We start from the raw sequence: 21,523 nt of genomic DNA, 5'->3' as shown, positions 1-21,523 counted from the left end.
CTTTCACATGAACTCTGGTGCCCCATATTTGACCATGTCCCCTGGATGGGGAGGCCTGGTGGCACTCAGGGGAAGGATAGCAGGCTACCAAGAAGAGACTTGATACCCTATGAGCATATACAGGGGGAGGAGTTCCCCCTCAAACACAGACATAGGACAGGGGAGTAGGGGGAAAGAGGGAGGGAGGGAAGAATGGGAGGATACAAGGGATGGGATAACAATTGAGATGTAATATGAATAAATTAATAAAATATTTTTTAAAAAGAGTGGAATTTTTCAAAAAACATGATATGCATAGACAAATATTAAGTAAAATGTATAATTTTTGTATATGTTTAAAGAAACAGAAATGTTAACCTGATTTGAAAATTATATATCAAATACAATATCAAATTGTCACACCGTTATTCTTATAAATACAATATAGTAACAATTTGTAAGCTTTTAAAAATGGTATTAAAAGAGCGACATAAATCCAAGTACAAGATCTATTATGAATGTATAAATTTATAAATATATATTTATTCTGCTTCTACTTGGAAACAGTGGGGCATCACCAGCCTGCACTCCTCTCCTCTGTTCACTTCCTACAGTTTTACAATGATGCCCATGCTGGCTCCAATGTACGCATATTATCATGTGTTAATCTATTCAGTGTTTGACACTTCATGAGATGACTTGGAAAACACTATGGAATTATAGCCTTATTCAAAAGATTCCTGTTCATGATGTTCACTCTTTTTGTGGGTCAAGTCTATTATTCCATCGAGTAAACTGGTTATGTTCTTCGAGAGGTCTTCATGAAGTAGGAAATGCCACCACATGGACATTCAGCAGTTTTTCTGAACTTTTGCTTACTTAATATGTTTGTATATCTTTAAATACTTCTCCTTGTTAGAAAAGGAATAAATAAAAACCACATCATCATATTCCCAAAGGTAAGCTTTTTCTTTTTTTGTTACAACCAAGTAGGTGGGTTTCCACTTGACTTTTAACATTTAAATTCTATTTTGAGGGTTAGCTATGTAGCTTTCCAAACACAATTTGTCAAGGTTATTTATGGATGAATGTGGTCCTCAAAGGTCATGTTAAAAATGTTTCCTGTTCTTGTGAAATGGGAAAAAAAGAGGGAAGATGCAGAGACATGAGAAGGAGAGAAGAGAGGAGTGAAAAGGTGAGACGAGAAAGAAAGACAGCAAGAGAGAAGAGAAAGATTATAGATAAATAATAGACAGATAGATAGATGGATGGATGGATAGACAGACATACAGATCGATAGATAAAATGATAGGCATAAAATGGGATCAAGTTTTATTAAATGACTACCCTATAAGATTAAATTATATTTATTACATTGACATGTTTCTTTGCAGACATAATTTTCTGGCTATTTTGTATGACTGCATCCTGAAGTTTTCTTCCATCACAGCTGACATGTATTCCCCTGGCTTGAAATATACCCTTGACCATTAATTTGCAGAGGTTACAGTTCTTACCAGGAATGTTTGTGCGATGTTCTTAAACAAAGATCTCCATGTCAACTGAGATTTAACACTCACCAAGCCTGGTCTCCATGGAGGCTAAGCAACTTTAGACAGGGTCAAGATACAGAGGTAATCTTCATATCCATATCCTTGTCTTTACAACCATTCTCACTTCATATAGTATGAAATTGCACCATTCCTAGAAATCATGGGCAGCTCATTCTTAGATGACAATGAAGACTTCAAAGCAATTGTGATCGTTGTACCTTTGGACATAAGACATTCTCTCTAGTTTGTGCCCTAAGATAGATATGGGTTTCCCTTTTCCTGTGTTCTTCACAGCTGGTGGTATGGTGACAGCAGTTTGCTGTATGCACACGCATGTTTCAGGAACATGTCTTGGAGGGACAGCTTTATGTCTTGTCTAGTGAACCATCTCTAGTAAATGATATTTAGCCAGAATGAGAATAGCTGGATAACCTGCAGCTCTGGCTCCAGGAGAAAATTCCAGGAAGTCTTTTAGCACTGGAGTCACTTCATGCTGAGCCCTGGTTGGTCTGCCATGGAAACCACCCACGGAATGAGGCTTCAGCTACTGAGGGCCTCTTGCTTTTCCTATTGGAGAGTAAACCATGTTAATAATACAGGAGACTGTCTGTGGGCAACATAGATATGGGGCACAGGATGTGGCTATAAACAGACTTAAAGTAAAGAAAAACTCATGCATAGCCCTTATGTTAAGAGAGGGAAGCAACCAATAGTCCTACGTAGCCGTGACACCTATGAATTATGACAATAACCATCATGGCAAGATGTCCATAAAGGTGCAGTCAGTGGTGCTCTCGTGAGTGATAGTCAACAGATGTCTAATTGAACTTACAGCCCACTCAGTATGTCTGGTACTAGAAACCTAGCCAACTACCTGGGACTAATGTGGCCATGGATCTTAGAAAATAATCTACTACTGTCGCTCTTTTAGAGGAGAACAATTCCTTCTTTACATTCTAAATCATATCATTGTTCCCACAGAAAGTGAAGTTATCACCCTTTATCAAAGAAACTTCTCTGTACGGTCACAGAAAACCACAACTGGACAAAATGCATAGATCAATGGATTGTGAGAAGCCCAACCCTGCAGCACAGCACCTGCATCCAAGGCTCAGGGAACATTGTAGAGGAGAGAGTCAGAATACCAGGAAGTTAGCTGTGGGCCTGACCCTTTTAGAAAAAAATGGAATAAAGAAGATCTGAATGATAACAATATTAACAGACGTGCTAATGTGTAAGCGAGGAATTCTTACAGGATCTCACCCCAGACAAAGAGCTACAGACAACTAATGACAGCTGAGAGAAAATTAGCTTCCCAGGTATAAGCACCTTGATTGGTTACCTAATACAAAGTGTCAGCCCTGAAATCATATGCATACAAACAACAGAAATGGACTCAGCAGGTTGTATTTATAGATTTCTCTGTATATGTATATGATGTGTATGTGTATGTGTAACAATAATGACCAGAGAAAAAGAAACTATTAATTTGAGAGTGAGGGATAGGAGATGGTTAGCGGGAGAAGACATAGAGGGATGAAAAGGAAGGAGAAAATGGTTTAAATTATATTTTAATTAAAATGTAACAAAAATAAAAACATGCATAGAAAGAATACTTTTTAAAAATAGTTGTACTTATTTTATGTGTATGAACATTTTTCCTACATGTATGTGTGTTCCTGGTCCCTGAAGAGGCCAGAAGAAAACATTTGATCCCCAGAACTGGAGTTATCGATAGTGGTAATCAAACCTGGGTCCTCTGGAAGAGCAACAGGTGCTCTCAGCTGCTCAGTGATCTCCCCAACATCCTCAAAATGCTCCTTTTAAATCTGTTATTGATGTCACTAGAGACAGCTGTATGCACTGTCCTTTAATTCTGCCCATGCAGAGCTCAACATGCGTGCTGCTCTTCCGCTTAGAAGACTCTGTGGTCAAGCTCATTCAAGAGTCCAGGACTCTCTGGCATGAAGTGTAAGATCAGATTTCCAATGATGGAGTGGTAGAAATTGGAAGAAAGTCTGATAAGCATAAGACTCCTGGCTTCTGAACTTCACAGATGGAGAGGAATCCAAATTGCAGAGGGAGACAGGGTGGAGTGGACAGAAGACATAGCAGGGATGGTGGCATCTATTAACTGGGTGGAAAGTAACAGGATTTGGAGTTTGACATATGCCAAAAAGTAAATCAGCTCAGAAAACACCCCACGCTTTCCAAGACTCAGCTCTAGCCAAACAGAAAGTCAAGAGTCAAGTTCAGGGAGATTGAATATGTAGACGCCTACTACAGTGTGTTGGTCTAAGTGAGAATGGCACCCATAGGCTCATATACTTGAATGTGTGGTCTACACTTGGTAGAACTATTTAGGAACGATAAGGAGGTGTGAGCTTGTCACTGGGGCAGGTTTTGAGGCTTCAAAGGCCCATGTGCCATACCAGTTGGTTCCTTCAGCCTCCTGTTTCTGAATCAGATGTAATCTCACAGTTACTGCTCCAGTGCCACGCCTGCCCATACTCCCCACCATGATGATCATGGACTAGACGGAAACTGTAAGCAAGCTTTCAATAACTCTTTCTTTGAACGTTTCCTTGGTCATGGTGTCTGTTCAAAGCAATGGAAAAGTAAGACACACACTAAGTGTCAATCTTCCAGCGAAGGTTGCAGCACTGAGGTGGGGTGAGGGGTGTGTGTGTGGAGGCAAACTTCTCAAGGAACATGACATCACACCTCTGATGTAATAACCATATAATAACAACTTGATAAATTTGTAAGAATAGAAGCTATGCCGAGAGGAATTGGAGCTGAGGAAATGGGGATGTATTTTATCAAAACAATGTATTATGAAAAATAAAGCTTCTCCTGATGATTCAAGTAAAGAAATCCTTTCTCGGCACTGGTCCCTCAAGTCAAAGGGAAATATCTGGAAGGCTCACTTACTGTTGTCTTGGTTGAGGATAGTGTGCTGGTGAGAAGGTTTAACAAGATCCACAAACTACTAGGAACAGAAGAATATTGTGACAGTATGTACAGTAACTCAGGAAAATTGTCACCAGCCTTCCCATCCCAGAATGATCTCATAGGACATGGGAAATTTTGCTCCATACTCTCACTTTGCAGTTAATTGATAACTTAGTCCATCCGTTCCCAGGATTTCTCACTTCTATTGCTTTCCCAAGTTGAGAATTGTTTACATCCTAGAATCCCAGGGCATTTTCACATGGTCCTAGTAGTTGTTGACATACTTTTAAAATATTATTTTTAATTTTGTTTGCTTATGTTTCTTTTCCACTTCTCCACACCAATCCCCTTCAACACTCCAAACACCAGGTAGAGAAATGTTAGTGGGAAGAAGGGTCACAGTTCTCTTTGGCCACCTCTTGCTCTTTCAGGTCTTCCAGTTCTTTGTGGCAAAACTAATCTCTGCCTTCGGGATATTCAGCCAGGAGCAGCAGACGCAGCGGCAGCCTTCAGTCTTCTCTTTCTCCTCAGACCATCTCCTCCAAGCATCCTTCTCAAAGCCTCTCTCTCTCTCTCTCTCTTCCTCTCTCTCTCTCTCTCTCTCTCTCTCTCTCTCTCTCTCTCCCCTCTCTCTCTCTCTCTCTTCCTCTCTCTCTCTCTCTCTCTCTCTCTCTCTCTCTCTCTCTCTCTTCCTCTCTCTCTCTCTCTGTCTCTCTCTCTCTGTGTCTCTGTCCCTGTCTCTCTCTCTGTCTCTCTGTCTCTCTGTCTCTGTCTCTCTCTCTCTCTCTCTCTCTCTCTCTCTCTCTCTCTCTCTCTCTCTCTGTCTCTCTCTCTCTCCCTCTCTCCTTGTATATTTTCCAACTGGCAAAGACCATGACTCTGCACAAAGCAGTTTCCTATTGGCAAATATCATGTGCGCCCTCTCACCAAGCTATTATCAGCTATGGACAAACTGGAACAGACCCCCAAACCCTACACCTGAGATTAAAACAAAAACATGTTTACATAACATAACTGAGTTTTTTTTAAAAGAACAAAGCAAAACTTCCAGGACAAGTAGTTGTCAGAACTCTGCTTCAGAAAGGGCACCAATGTTTACAGATGACTCTTAGGGAGAACTTGATTAATCTCAAGACAGTTAGGAGCATGGGTGCTTACGAGATGTGTGTGATGTTGGAAAGATCTACAAGTCTTTAAGGAAATGCTAGTCAGAAGCAAACAGGATATGTAAGTGACTTTAAACAGGGAAATGTGGTCACTTAATTCAGGTAACTATTGTTGGAGATGCAGTAGAATTTCCTTTTAATGCTTTATTATATACCAATTAAATGTAATACATGTCCAAATTTGAAAAGTGTATTGCAACATCTCATCAAGATGGAGCTCACACCTGGTACTGTTAACTATGCCAAAATCCTGTGGCTGGCTGCTCATATACCCTGAGGATAAATAGTAATATTATTCTGCTAAATGGACAGAGTAATAAACTATCCCCTACATTCTTCTTTTTATACCCATAGATTAGTTGCCTCTCAACCCTCATTAGAGAATATTCATTTTGTAGTGGAGACTTGCAGCTGGTCAGTGTGCAGAGGATAGGAGAGGTTAAAGTGCTAAGCCTGAACCTGGATTTCTAAACCATACCCAGACCACTAAGGCTCAGGAATCATCATCAAAAGGAGGGTGAAAATATTGTAAAAGTCAGCAGTAAAAGAAGCCTGTAGTGAAACAATATTTACTGAACATTACAGCACAATCGTGCACTTGAACTCAAATGAGCTACTACTACATACACAAGACGTATACAAGATTAAGCCAACCAAAACCTCAGCATGGTGGGGGAGGGTATTGTAAAGTCCCACTCCTATTTGAGGAGCTCCTGGCAATTGATATCTGGTGGTGAAGGGAGGTTAAGCTTTCTCATGGATGTACCATTTCCAGGGTCATGCATGCCCTAGTATATTGCTCTATACCCATGCACATACAGGGACCAGTAAATGACTCAGTGGTTATTAAACAAAACAAAAAGAGCACAGTAAGTTGTGAAGAAAAATTGTTGAGGAGGTGTTGTTCAGCTTCTGGTGGCAAGTGGCCTGGGTCCCATGTCCAGAAGATGGTCCAGGTACTGCTTGCTTCCAGAGGAGAACTGAAGGACCCTGATATCCAAGGTCCCAAGGTCCCATTTTTTGCTCATGGCAGCTTAGTGTGTTGAGGATGAGGCCCATGGCTTGGGCACTAGGCCAGTTTCCAAGTCTCAGGGGAAGGCAGAAATTGAGTTTTCCACAGAGTGTAACAGTTTAGCTCCTTTAGAATGAGATTGCTGCATCAGCAGGCAGTGGAGACTCAGTAGCTCCACAAGCCCATGATGATACCAAAAGTGTCACAGCCCTTCATGCCATGCTGAATACAGCAGAGGAAACAGGCAGATGTCATAGCTGCCTTGACTGCCTTAATAATCAACAAAGCCCCAGGCATTCCCCAGTGATTCTTCCCCAGAATAAATGGAGTCCCAGATGGCCATGGTGGGGGAATGATGACCAAGAGAAAATGAACACACCAGCCAGCTTTTGTTTGGGCAGTGAGGAAGGGTTTGAGGGTGAATGTATCTGATTTGCTAGGGCTAGGGGTGCCAGGGTACTTAATCTATGTGCAGTCAGTGGTCCTATCACAAGAAGGAAAATACAGTACTTAATTATCCTATGGGGGAGGGAAGAATTTCTAAGTATGATTAAAGGTCATTTGCTGGAGGCTAGGATCTCCTCAGCATAGAGTGAGGTAATTTCAGGAATTCTCTAGGCTTGCTGAACAAGTTTCTTATCAGGAAAAGGTCAGACCTGTAATCTTCCTTGAGGGCTATTCCTTACACTCCTTACAAGATCTGGGATTACCAGATTACATGGAGTTGGAACGCTGCTGGTAAAAAGGGAGTCCACCATCATAGACGGAGCCCAAATAGCTATCCAGAGACATGAAACTTCAACCTATCCAGCAGAGTCCCACAAGGAGGATAGGGTCTTGATGGAACAGTGGGAAGAGAATGAGAGGTGTGTTTGACCAAAACACATTTTATACATACAATAAATAATTTTAAGATGTAATAATATAAAAATATTGAGAAGATAGGAAAACTATATTCTCCAACTATAATGAGAAGAAATTAGAAAAATGTTTTAGTTAATTGTTGCTGCTGTTGTGATAAAATACCCTGACTGAGCAACTTAAGAAATATTTTATTGGTTTTGGTTGTTGCAGTGTAGTTCATCATGGCTGGAAAGGTAAGGCAGCAGTATCTTGAGGTAGCTGGTCGCACTGCATCTATAGGCAGGAAAAAAATCCAGGAATGCCTTGCTTAGCTTACTTTCTCCTTTGTATGCTATTTAGGATAGTAGCCAGCGGAATGGCACCACCCACTGTGGACAGGGTTTCCTATTACAACTTACTAAATCAAGCTGACTTCCCAAAGCCAAGCCCAGAAGCCTACAATTCTAAATCTCATCAAGCTCACAAATGAGATTAACATCACAAACACTCCAGAAAATCACACACACACAAAAATTGGAAACCTAATAGCAATCTATCAAAGATCAAGGGAGTCACACAGAAATCTGATGGGAAGCCATCAAATTTTAGAATTAATAAAAAAATTAGGGCACATCCAGGCCAAAACTATTGGATGCAGCTAATAAAGATCATAGAGGAAATTTTATATTGGAAAATCCTGGGTTAAGGCAAAAGAAAGTGCTCAAGTCCACACAACATGGCATCATGCTACATGGTAAAAAGGATGAGACAGTAAAAGAAGATAATTAAAATAGTTCATACATGGGGTTGGGGAGATGGAACACCTGACAAAGTGCTTACTGTACAAGCATGAACACCTGAGTTTGATCCCCAGCACCCTTAGAAAAATCTAGGCATGGTAGCATTCCCATAGAATTCCAGCCCTAGGGAAACAAAAACAGGAGAATCTCTTGGAGCTTCCTGAACAGCCAGTTGGTAAGCTCAAGGTTCAGTGAAACACCCTGTCTTAAACAAACAAACAAAGAATTGTGAGAAAGGGAGGGTAGAAAAAGACATGAAAAGTCAACCTTTGATCATAACATGAACAAGTACACACATACATACACACACATACATACAGTAGATCACACATTTAAAAAGAGGACAGAGAAACAGCAGTGGAGCTGGACAAGGTGGTACACACCTGTCATTTCAGGTCTCCTGAGGCTGATGCAGGAGAAATGCATCCTTGAACCCAAGCCCCAGTTACAGAGCAAACACCAGATGAGGGGCTTTTTAAAAATAATGTTCCTCTGGTGGCACTCAGAGAAAGAATAGCAGGCTACCAACAAGAGACTTGATACTCTATGAGCATATAAAAGGGGAGGAAGTCCCCCTCAGTCATAGTCATAGGGGAGGGGAGTAAGGGGAAAATGGAGGGAGGGAGGAATGGGGGGATACAAGGAATGGGATAACCATTGAGACGTAATATGAATGAATAAAAAAATATAAATAAATAAATAAAATAGTTAATGTTTAGCTAAATAGGAAAGTAAAAAGGAAATCTCACAGTATCACAAGTCATAAGATTGTCACTGATTACATAAAAAGATAGAGTATAATAGATGAGTTTATGATATGAAATATTTAGGTTAAAAATATGAAGGAACACACAAAGAAACAAAGCATAAATCCAAAAATATTATAATAAACCCAACCCAAACCACCACCCAAAGCAAACAGCTGAGCCATGTGGCCTCACTACTGAGTTGTACCAAAGATTTTAATTTAATGCTAATTCTTCCTAAACTCCTCCCAATGAGTAGAATAATATGAAGCTCGGCTATCCAGCCTCAGGCCTCTCCCCAGAGGGTACCGCTGATGCACACTGTGTTCACTTTATGTCTCGGGCTGGGTGCCATTTTCTGAAACCTGAGTTTGAAAATATTTGATTATAAAGGAAGCCTAGGTGGTAGGGGTAGATTTTTTGATGCTGGTAAATGCAATGTGGAGCTTGAGTCCCCTGTTTAGACTGGACACATCCATGCTCTTAGCCCTCTCCACTCCTTCAGTTCAGTGTCTACAGAAAAGCCAATCTCACAAATAATGAAACAATGCATAGGTTTGTAATGTGCTCTGCATCATCTTTTTATCAATCCAAAACCATGGTGAAGTCCAACCCTGTACTCTGCATGACGAGAGGCCTGGATGCAGTTGTTATGGAGTTGCCCAAAATACGCAGCCAATAAAAGATAAAACTGGGTTGTGTCTTTGAAGGTCTGCAGGCAGCTTGAGAACATTCTCGAGGAGCAAGAGATCACAGGTAGGTGCTGAAAGCCAGGACACTTGGCTCACAGAACCAGCAGTGCTATCTCTGTCACACTCAGAGACATGACACTAGGGGACTAGGAGGAGACATGAGGACATTCCAGACAGTGTCTCGGACTCCAAATCACTCAGCAGCTGGGCCACTGTGCTGGATATCTCTGTGTTCACTCTTCCCAAGTAATGAGACTTACTCAGAACAGGGGAATTCTCCAAACTTAGTAAGGTCAGGAATAAATCTCAATGGGGACAGGCACGTGATAAAAATCTATGGAGGTATAACTTAAGGATATTTTAATTTACTTAACTGTTCTTTGGCAATTTCATATATAATATGCAACATACACAATATTATATATTGTATAATTATAATATATAACATGTATTATACAATATATACAATGTATATTATATTGTATATAATAGATACAATATATACAATAAATATATATGAATGAATTAATTTAAAAAATTATAATGCAAAAAAGAAAAAGAAATAAATACATATACACAAATATATATAATATATTTTGATCAAATCAATACACCAACTCATTATAGACCCCCATACACTTCCCCTTCCCAACTTCACAGTTTCATATCCTCCTCTTTTATAAGCAGCCCACTGAGTTCAGCCAGAGCAGCCCATATGTACACTTGTATAGAACCATACACTGTGGCATGGCCAGTCTATGACAGTCAAACACTTCTAAAGAAAATTGATTGTCCCTCCCCCAGAAGCCATCAACTGCAAATGGCTCTCTACCTGGGGAGGGGGCTGGTGAGCCCATCCCTAAAGGGAAGGTTTTAAAGGCCAAGACAATGAGTTCTGAAACAGTGACCCTTGGCTGGAGGGGTCATAGCCTGTCACTGGATATTGGATTCACATCCAATGTGGGAAGAAATATTTTCTGCATTAGGCTACAGATGCACATGTCCATTGTGTCAATTCTCCTTATTGGGTGTATGTGTATGGCATCTTGATCTTATAACTTACCTGTTTTATCCTGTGACTTCTGTTAACACTAATGCAGTAACATGTGTTTCACTATTTCCTTACCTGTCCCTTGCTGGATCCCTGTGGGAAGAGGTTCTGTTTATCTGGGGGATCTCTATTTTCTGGAGATCGGAAACTGGCTTCTGGGCGAGACAAAGAGATCAGTGAATGAGGTGGTTACATAGCAAGATGCATGCGAACATGGTGACCGGAAAGCAAAGAATGCATGAGAGCAAAAGGATTTGCTTTGCCAAGGCAACATGCTAATAAAGACTCCAGGGACATGAAGCCTGAAGGCTCTGACAAGGGGCAAGGATGCTGCCTCACTCTCAGTGCAGATGCACAGGGGACATGACAAGGAGCTCCTAAGAATCAGTGGAAACTACAGCCAGTTTAGACCTGATGCAGAAGAATTTGAGGGAGTACTCACCATGAATAAGCAGAATCTCCCTCCTTCACCTTGGGTTTCAACCTGTCAGCAAACATCATTGCGCTGTTGCCACACGCTTAACACTGGTTTCCTGGCTGGGAGATCCCTCCCGGTAGACTGTTTACTGTGCAGACATGAAGACTTGATCTCGGATCTTCAACACTAGTGGGTAACCCAGCACTGAAGGTGAGAGTGGAGACCACTGAATGCTGGGGCTTGCTGGCCAGTCAGTCTAGATGAAGCGGGGAGCTCTAAGCTCAGTGATTGCCTCAAGAGAAAAAAGTAAGGTGTGGCGCAAGGGAGTCATACATCGTATGCAGCCTCTGGGTACACACACCTGCACACACACACCAATTTACACAGCAATAAAAAAAAAGTTTAAGTTCTTCTACAAGAAATAAAAGTCATGGGGTAAAGAATACTAGAGTTTCAAGTGTACAAATAACTCATGTTTGGTCTGAGATCATTAATTAAAGCCAAGGGAACCTTCACGTTCAAACCACAATGCATCAGTGAGTGACTGTACCATGAACAGACGTACCGTGAAGCCACTGCAAAGGGCTGGCTAGCGCATGAAAATAGCAATCAGCACTTTCTATCCCTGAGTGAGCATTGCCGCTCACTGGGAATTAGTGAACAGAAAGTCATCTGGAGTGCTTGTAGGCCACCATGCCCATTTGTCCCAGAGAGATGATGAAAAGGTCAGCTGCAGAAAGAGAGCAGAGTCCAAGGCCGGGGGCTCTGGTGACATGACTTCATGCTCCAGGCTCCTCAGAACCTGCTACTGAGTACCTAGTCTGGCTATAGCTTCTGTGTGTAAATTACCATCTCATGCCTCCCACACCTCAGAGACAGCCACTCTAATTAGGACTAAGCTCCACTCACTGAGATTACCTGGCTCTCTGGCACACGGCCATCCAACAGGAAGCAGGCCCTGCATGACAACATGCTGAAGTGACAGGAAGCATGCTTCAAGTAGCAAACTGCCAGCTGTGTCAGAGAAGTTAATAGGGCAGACTATGGGATAGTTGATTTTTGAATATGGAAGGAAGTGTTCAATGAACTCTATGCTCTGACTGACATAGATATGGGAGACAATGTGTCAAAATATAGTGGTGTGCAGTCACAAACAAAACCGCCCCATTTTCATATAGCCTTACAGGGAAGCACTTCACCCATATGCTGTGTTTGGATATCAAGCTCCTTTGGAGGCCGGAAAGAACAGTACTGGCTTTCAGCCATAATAGCAGTTGCCAGTGCCAGTGCTATTTCATCTCTTAAAAAGATAAAAAGTTAAATCAAGGGCTATAACAATAGCTAAGCAGTTAAAAGTCCTTGCTGAACTTCCAGGGGACCCAGGTTCGATTCCTAGCACCCACATGGTAGTCCACAAGCATCCTTCACTCCCATCCCAGGGGATCTGACATCCTCTGCCAACCTCTAGGAGCAAGAGCTACTCACATAGTACACAAACATACACACAAGCAAAACACCCATATCCATCGAAAAGAAAAACCATTAAAATACATCTCCACAGAGCAGATCTGTAAAGGAGCAAAAAGAGCTTTTTAGAAATTCTTCAAATGCATCAAAAATTAAATCTATCCACAACTGATATGAGTGTGGTGTTGATAGTCTAGTCTGCCGGGGAAAACTCAGAATTCCAAACGTCAGTGTGAGGCTTTAATTTTGTCTGTATCAGCTGTGCTTTCACTCTGAACTACAAGAATTGTTTAGCATCTGGAGAGAAGGTTTGGGGTTTAGAGTCCTTACTGACTGTTTTTGCAGAAGAGCCAGTTCCCAGCGCACACATCACGGCCACTCATGACTGCCTGTAATTCCATCCGGGTCATTTGCTGTCCTCTTTCAGCCTCAGAAGGCACCCACATGCATGTGCATGTGCATGTGCATGTGCATGTGCATGTGCACATGAGAATGCACACACACAAACACATGTGCACACGCACACACACATTTTAATAATTAGGGTGATGACAGAACACACCTTTAATCTCAGCACTTAGGGAGGCAGAGGCAGGTGGATATCTGTAAGTTTGAGGTCAGCCTGGTCTAGAGAGCTAGTTTCAGTACGGCCAAGACTATACCACGAAGCCCTATCCTGAAAAACCTTACTTAATTTAAATCAATACATTTTAATAATAAAAATAAAAGGATCGTTTATTTTGTATAATTTGTATCCCAAGTTCTGATTATCAGTTTGCAATTTCACATTTCCAGATTTCATTGTCATTGAGATCAAGGGAAAAAATGTAGAATTTTATCAATGAAGAAACGGTACTGACTTTTCAGATTCTTTCCCCCTTTGTTTACTGTGGACATGGGGTTGTCTGAAGGCAGCTGCTGCTCAAGCAACACTCATATCCACAGTGCATGTACCACTGTGTCGGGAGAAGAGCAGCAGCTCTGATTTAAATTCTCCTTGGAATATGTGCTCACCAGTACAATGTTATATCCACAAAAGTGATATTTTGTGGTTATGTGAAAATTTGGTATTGTTAATCAATAGATACATGAATAACTCTTTGAAATATGTCCGTTCCACTCAGAGTGTGCCCTAGTTGACGCATCCTTGTGTGCACCAATTAAATGCACACTCATGTGATGTTGTACTGGGGTGGGAACATCCTGAAGCAAGGGCCTTTACAGTGCTTTTCTTAAGAGTTTCTTATTTCTATTTCCACCTATTGTTAATAAATATTAGCATAGACAAGTCAGTCATTTTCAAAGGCACCTTAGTGTATGATAACTATTTCAGTAATGGATCAAAACTTTTCTTTCTGTTATATAATTGGAGAAGTCAAGTCAGGATAAAGCTTTGCTCTGAGATTTCTGTACATGGAAGGAAACACATGCAAAATATTCAAAAGTAAGGCAAGGCCATGACTATATTGTGTGTACTTTAGAGTTAAACCACCTGGGGATGTGCCAGTGCCTGAAAGCCTGATTAAGAAGTCTTGTGTTCCTAGGACAAAAAGAAAAGAAAAAGAAAAAGAAGAAAGGAAGGATAGGAAAGTAACAAAAGCTTCCACCTTTTCAAAAGGAGTTGAGCACTTCACATATTTTCAAGAAAGAAATAGCTGAAGTATCTGATATAAGTTCATGTTGAGAAACATGAATGCAAAGTAGATTTTAAACCAGAGTTACAAAGAACAGTACAGCAAGTTGAAAACTACCATGACCTCAGTGAAGCCCTGCAAAATTACAAACAGTAATTGTGTCATAAATGTGGACCGCTGCCATAATGTCACACAGTACTTAAAACTCTGCCTAATGTGTCCTTAAGGAGCGTTTAACTGTGCTGTATCATATTTACACGTGTTTTAATGGAGACTTCAAGTTGGAGATTTGATACAACTCAACTCAAAACAGGACTATTGGGCTCAGCTTCCTCTGCACCATTAGGGGGCTCTCTGCCTTCGCTCCACTGTCCCCTCAGCAATCAATGACAAGGAAGTCAGATTTGTGTCCTCTGCAGGCCTAGGCAGTAAACCAATTCTCTTATCCTGATCCCTGATCTCCTTACATTTTGCAAGCTGAACAGAGATAAGCCTGGGCAATGTTAGACAAGCCAAGGAGACCCTGGATGGACTCGTGTCCGTGTTTACAGCAAGGTTTACCCTTGATGTGAGACAATCATCACAAAGAAAATATTAGAGAGAGAGAGAGAGAGAGAGAGAGAGAGAGAGAGAGAGAGAGAGAGAGAGAGAGATTCACACAAGCCAGCATTTCAAAAATGAATTCTACTGCTCTGGCCAAATTCAAATTAGATGATTATATTTGATTCTACTTGATGTACTCACCTGTTTTCTTCTGTCCACGGAAGCAAGCATGGCCATGGACACTCACCTGTAGCTGTTGACCTCTATTAGAAAACAGAAATAACCCATTTGATGCCATTTAAATACACATCGGTGATGGGGGAGATGCATTTCAGTGGAACCTCACATCACAGGGGCTGGTATCGTGTCTGCCTATCCTGTTGGAAGGGCCTTATTAAAACCTCCTTGCAATTCTTTGATTTGCTGCTGTGTAAGAGGCCAGGAATGGCTCACCAACATTGGCTCTCTCTTCCTACCCACTGCATGGCTCAGCCACACTCCTAAGTCTCCCTTACAGCTTGTTAGACTCGTCTGACTCATGAATAATTTTACAAAAGTGAACAGCACAACTCTCACAGGAAATTCCTGCCAGCTACTCACCCTTTCCCGTGAATGCCTCTGCAGTCTTATTCCTATCAATCACAAATACAGACAAAATCTCCACAGAGACGGGAAACGGCATTTTAAATACTACAGAGTCTTACTACCATGATTTTTGAATGATTGCCCTGACAACGGCGACCCAGCCTTGTCCTGTTGAGTACTACCTATCCTCAAAAACAGGCAATGACCTCTCTGTCATCCTAAGCATCCCCAGCCTGGGTGGACTCTTGGTATCTCTGCCTGGACTCTCTCTATATATACTACAAGGTCCAGCTCCCCAATAGAGGCAGTAATGTCAGAGGTTTCTTGAGGAGTTGGCTTCAGAGGAGGACCAGTCAATCAGCCACAGCCTCCAGAAATAAGGTGACACTGAAATTTTCTTTCCTGTTTAACAAAAAGATAGTTAGGGTTCCTACACACATCAAGACAATAAGGAGATTCAATGTCTGGGAGTAGCAGTGATCTCCCACAAGGACAGATGGTGCTGTCCGACTTCCCCACCTCCCAGTGGGAACAGGCTATGCAGGCTGAAGAACTCTGATCTTCATTTCATTGTCGTAGCCAGAATGAATCCACTGTCATCAGAGAGCTTAACCAGTCCACAATGACTCTGCATCAGTGATGCCTTATGGTGCTCAAAGTTCACTTACAGCCACCCTTCAGCTCTCAGTCCCAGCTCTTAACATCAGCACTATATTAAAGGCATCGTACACTAGGCGTGACCACATTAGAGACCAGGTTTTCCTCCATCAAACATGCTCTTCTTAGGCATAAACTCAGCTTTGAAGACAGGCACTCCAGTACTGCCCTTGTGCCTTTTCCTGTCTGCTGATAATGTGCCATTCTGTGGTTCCTGGAATTGTCTCCAGGTGACCCACTTTCCCTTCTCAACACAAGCCTAAGCTGTTCCAAGAGCTTCTAAACAGTCTTAAAATTGTCTCCTTTGATTCCTGTCCCTTCAGTGTCTTACCCAGGCATGAGCTGTGATAAGGAATTTAGCAGTCTGCCTTCAGCATTAGCTATAACACAGTGATTAAAAAGAATAAATCACAGCTGAATACAATTGCATGAGTGAATCTCAAAAATGTAAAGCAGGCCTCAAAGGGATGGACTAGTACATGAAGATGGGCATTTAAAGAGTGATGACCCTAGAGGGAATATAATTATGGTGAGCAAAAAAGAGCCTTCTGCCAGTATGGAACACAGTCTATAGTTCACTGTGGTTGCAGCTTAGAGGTGTGTGCATATATGCCAAGATGCTTATACTCTTAAAATCCATGTATATTGTTTTATGGAATTTTCAGTTTGACATTAGATATAATTCAACATAGAGGTAAAGTTTATGAAAAGTCACATGCTATACACCAAAGGTCACCATGCTAGAATTTCCTAGAGGCTTTCTTTGCAGGATATGAAGATCAAATTATTCATTTCCTGATAGTTTAGAGACCTCAAGGGTCTTAGTGCCCTTCACAGGGCCACCCAGGATGATTTCAGAATCAGAAGGTTGTTCTTTCTCCTTACTGATGAACACTGGAAAGGCAAGAACAAAAGGTACACATAATTCAAATCACATCCCATGGTGTTTGAGTATTTCAGGAGAGCTCTGTTAGGCTGAGCTGGAGAAACAAAGAGACTACAGAAAGTCACTGCTGTGGTCACTGCATGAAGTTCACAGGCACACAGACTCAAGCAGAAGACAAAGAGAATTTGTGTAAAAGGTGGCATGTGCTACCCTCTGTCACACCCAGCAGTGAGCAGCAGGCACATGTTTCTATTTTCAAAAGAAGAAATCAGAAGGAAGTGAATTTGAGGGATGAGTTCAAGCAATGTATATTGATCTGTGCTGGCCTGCTGATCACCCCAGTAAAACCATACATGAGCTGTATACTCTTTATCACAGATGGAACTTTATGTACAATGTGAGTGTAAAGCATAGATGATAATGTGTTGATGGCCCTATAAATATTTTATAATTACTCTTGCTTTTCAAGTGTAGTATCACTGCACATTGCAGGATAAGAAAAGAAAAGCCAAGTGGACAAATATTAAGCTATTGAGAATTTATGATATGCACTGAAAAATGTTTGTCTGCACAACTCCCATGTTCTGACTGCACAGTGAGCCCTTACCATTTGCTGGAAAAATACTGGGTGAGCACTTCCAAATTATCCCCTTTATCTTTTCTGATTATTACTGTTCTGTATAAGTGGCAAAGTGGGCTTTCAAGATGCTTGTACTGGACTTAAAAGCTCAGCAGTTAAGAGCATGTACTATTCTTGCCGAGGGCCTGAGTTGAACTCCCATCACATACACTGAGATCCTCAGAACATTCTGTAAGTCTAGCTCCAGGGAGATATGACACCCTCTTTTGTCCTCCACAGGCACTGCATTCATGTGCACACACACACACACACACACACACACACACACACACACACACACACACCTATATATAACTAAAAATAAAATTAATTAAATGTGAGCACTGGAACACAAGTAAGACAACACTGTTCTTTATCTTTAATGGATTCCTTTAATTAATGAAAAACAATCAGTTTTACTTACAAACGCAGTTATTACTCACCAAATCTACATGAGGTGGGCTTTAGCAGCTCCACTATACAGATATGGAAGTCAAGACTCTGAAGGTGTCTATGACACAGTCTAGGTATTATCATCTATTCCACATGACCTGAGGTTGGAGCACACATCACCTTAAGTGCAGTAGCGTCTCTGCTGACTGCTAAGTGTCTCCTGCCATCAGTTCATGTTATGATGGCACAACTCTCTTGAATAGTGCTACCTACTGTGGCCCAGACAGAAAACTCACCACAGAGTCTCAGGTGGAGAGGTAGAGAGTGTGTGTAGGGAGACAGTGTAAGGAGAACAGGGGATAATCTGATGCCCAAAGAGAAAGCAGAAAACAGACAGGCAACCACAGAGGAAAACAAAAGCCAAAAGCCGGATCTAGACTTCCTGTCTAGTCAACTCCTCACCTCCTTACCTTAAAATGTAAGACAAAAGATTCAGGCTTTATGTTTCCTTTAAGTCTACTTTGTGCTTTTAATTCTTAGGTAGTGCTTTGCCAACAGTTGCAAAGGTCAGATTTAAAAGTAATTTTTAGACTTGAAGAGACAGTGGTTTGAATCCACTTGGCTATATTTTCGCCTGGAGATTTCGGGTGTGTTATGTAATCTCTTTAAATCCTGCAGTCCTTGGGAGTAGTTTCTCTGTGGTTTTGCTGGAAAGATTAGAAAGGGCCCAGGCAGTCTACTGGGGAAAGGATGGTGCATCAGACACGATTGGTGGGAATTGATTTTCATTTCTTATCCAACTCTCTTTTCTACACAAGAGTGCATTCTCAGTGTATAACACACTCTGGTCCACACAAGGATTTAAATTCCAAACCCACATCTAGATTTCTAGGATAGACTTTTGGCTGATCCCAGCCATGCTAGGCCAGCAAGATGGCTCAGTGAGTGTAGTCCATTGCTTCCAACTCTGATGATCTGAGTTTGAGACCCAGAACTCACATAGTTGAAGGAAACAATTAGTGCTACAAACCACTCTCTGATTTACACATGCATAGCTGCACTCACACGAGAATATGCAAAATAAATAGATAAACATTATAAAATTACCCTTTCTGTCTCTAATTCATCCATGTCAGCTCCACCTTCTGGGATACAATGGATACTTTGACTAAAGAGTCCTGAAAACTCTTTAGCAGACTAGCCCAACATCAGAAAGACACAGCAGTTAGCTCAGCACTGGCTCAAATATAAGGTACAAATTCATAGTACATCCTGTTAAAAAAACAAAAACAAACAAAAAAAAAACCAAAGTAAACTTCTTTCAAATGCAAGTTTCCAGAACGTGTCCGCCTTTACTTTAATAGTAAATTTAATTTAATAATAAGTAAGTGACCATCTTACATTCTGGCCATGCATCTGATGAGAGGGGAGCAAGATTTATAGATCCCAAGGGAAGCATCAAGGAATGGAGGATGGCATATGCTGATGCTTTCACCTGAGACATTGTCCTCATTGAAGCACTGTCCAGGTTACCATGAAACACCAAACACTCCTGTCAGCCCAAACTCTTGGCACAGAAATAAGCAACAGTTCCAACCAGTGGACCAGTACATTTATTAGGCTTTTACTGACAGGAACACAGGATACTCCAAAGGCATGTACATCACCAACAGATCTTCTACCCTTACCCAGAAACAGAGTCACAGAGCCTCACCTTAGTTTACCTCCCATGTGCTGTAGATTTCAGGCCCTCATGAGCCATGTACAGCTGCAGGACAGGTGGAATCCCAGATGAGGTCACAATGGCACCCACAATCCTTTAGTAGGGAGTATAAACAATTGCATGAGCATAGACCACAACAATCATTGCATGGCTCTACTTATTTTGTTGCCATGACTACCTAGGTCACCAGACCATTGTCTGCTCATGATGGTGATAGTCAAAGAAGATATTAGTACACCCACGCCCACCACTCCCTGTGCTCACTGCAAAGACATAGCTTTGGGGATCAGGCTCAAGAAACCAATAAGGGATCCCATCACACTGCCTCTTGAACCTCAAATGCCACCAAACTTCTAGGACACTCTTTCTTAAGATTGATGACATCTCTGATCTATTCATTTGAAAATTCTCTTATCAGGGTAAGAAGAGATAATATATACCCAGAGCTGTTTTATAAATAACTGTCCTTAAATAGGAGGGAGCAATTGCCTCCAACACTGGTCTCTACATTCTTTGTAGAGTTTTTTAAATTTATTTTAAATTTCTTTTTAATATTTTTTTATTTTTTACATATAAATTTATATTATTACACATATATAAAATAAACTACATATAGCAAGAAGAGCCATGAAACAATCAGGAATTATATTAATGTTGCATTCATAGTGCTTTGGCTATTTGTATTTGGTAACTTTGAAGAAAACGTATTTCCTATCTTGGTGAGTCTAAAATTCTGAATGTAAATCAATGTCTATTATATCTCATCTCTATCAACTCAAAACATCTATCTAGACCTAAAAACATCTTAACCCCTAAACAACTAAACTTAACTGTAAAACTAAACTATCTGGTCTTCAATCCAATGAGAGACTTGAGAAGGAATAAAATTAGTTACTTGAGTAAACAGGAAGTGTGGGTAAGCAGCTTCCAAAGTGGAAAAAAAAATGACAGAGACAGTTTGCTGCCTGAGCAGTCATCTAAAACTCTCTATAACATTGGAGCATCATCTTCACCCTCTTGCCCAGTATATCTGACAGATGTATTTGGCTTACACCAATTTCTTATCTTACTCAGTTTCTTACAGTAGCTATCCATCTTTATGGGCCACAAGATTATATTTTATTATCTTTCCAATTAGCACTTCTTCTTATGTAAAATTAATAGGGTTATAAGAAAATGTAAATTAATGGAAATATTATGCTAATGATTACGCAGTGTATCCTGTTGAGCTCTCTGCAGAATATAGACAGCAAACCCTTGCTCCTCCTACCGGAGCAAGCATCCGTGTACCAGAGAAGTTTTGTGACAGAGCTAACATAAGCAATAGTTGCCAGCAGTATGTTTATTTCAGTAAATACGAATGAATCATGAGGCAAGGTCATTTTCAACCAGATAAGACATCTTGGTGTTTTTTATGGTATGGGGCTTCAGCTATTAATGTGGAGCTGAGTATGAACCTCAGAGGTACTGGCATCAGGACACTCCAGGGCCTATTGTGGTGGAGATAGGCTAAAAGACTCCCTAAGTAAAAATATTAGGTCTTTAAGAGAGGAGCTTTACATTGTGTGTGTGTGTGTGTGTGTGTGTGTGTGTGTGTGTGTGTGCGCGCGCGCATGCATTTCATTTTGCAGAATTATAGTCTATTCTGCTGTCTGGATCAGCCATTAGCACTTGCTGATAATTTGTCTTCTGTAACAAATCTTCCTGCACTTATTTATTTATTCATTAGAGGTTTAAAGATTATTTAATATGCACAAAATACGATGCAATGTACAAAGGGAAGGTGTGTGCCCTTATGGAA

General features: G+C 41.0%; 1 long non-coding RNA gene across 2 annotated transcripts; it reads right to left on the bottom strand.

The window, feature by feature from the left end:
- Positions 1 to 555: 555 nt before the first annotated feature.
- On the bottom strand, positions 556 to 19,829 carry LOC311603006. 2 transcript variants are annotated; one of them, XR_014780921.1, is made up of 4 exons: positions 19,714 to 19,829; positions 15,061 to 15,122; positions 11,236 to 11,507; positions 556 to 887 (listed from the first exon to the last, which is right to left on the bottom strand). It is a non-coding gene; the product is annotated as an uncharacterized lncRNA (long non-coding RNA). The 2 variants fall into 2 exon arrangements; XR_014780922.1 differs by having other exon boundaries at positions 11,236 to 11,419.
- Between the last annotated feature and the right edge of the window lie 1,694 nt (positions 19,830 to 21,523).

Source organism: Acomys minous (assembly GCF_964271855.1).
Source record: "Acomys minous genome assembly, chromosome: 8".
Taxonomy (NCBI): Eukaryota; Metazoa; Chordata; class Mammalia; order Rodentia; family Muridae; genus Acomys; species Acomys minous.
Note: the sequence above shows the minus strand (reverse complement) of the source record. Positions and strands in the feature narration are given on the sequence as shown.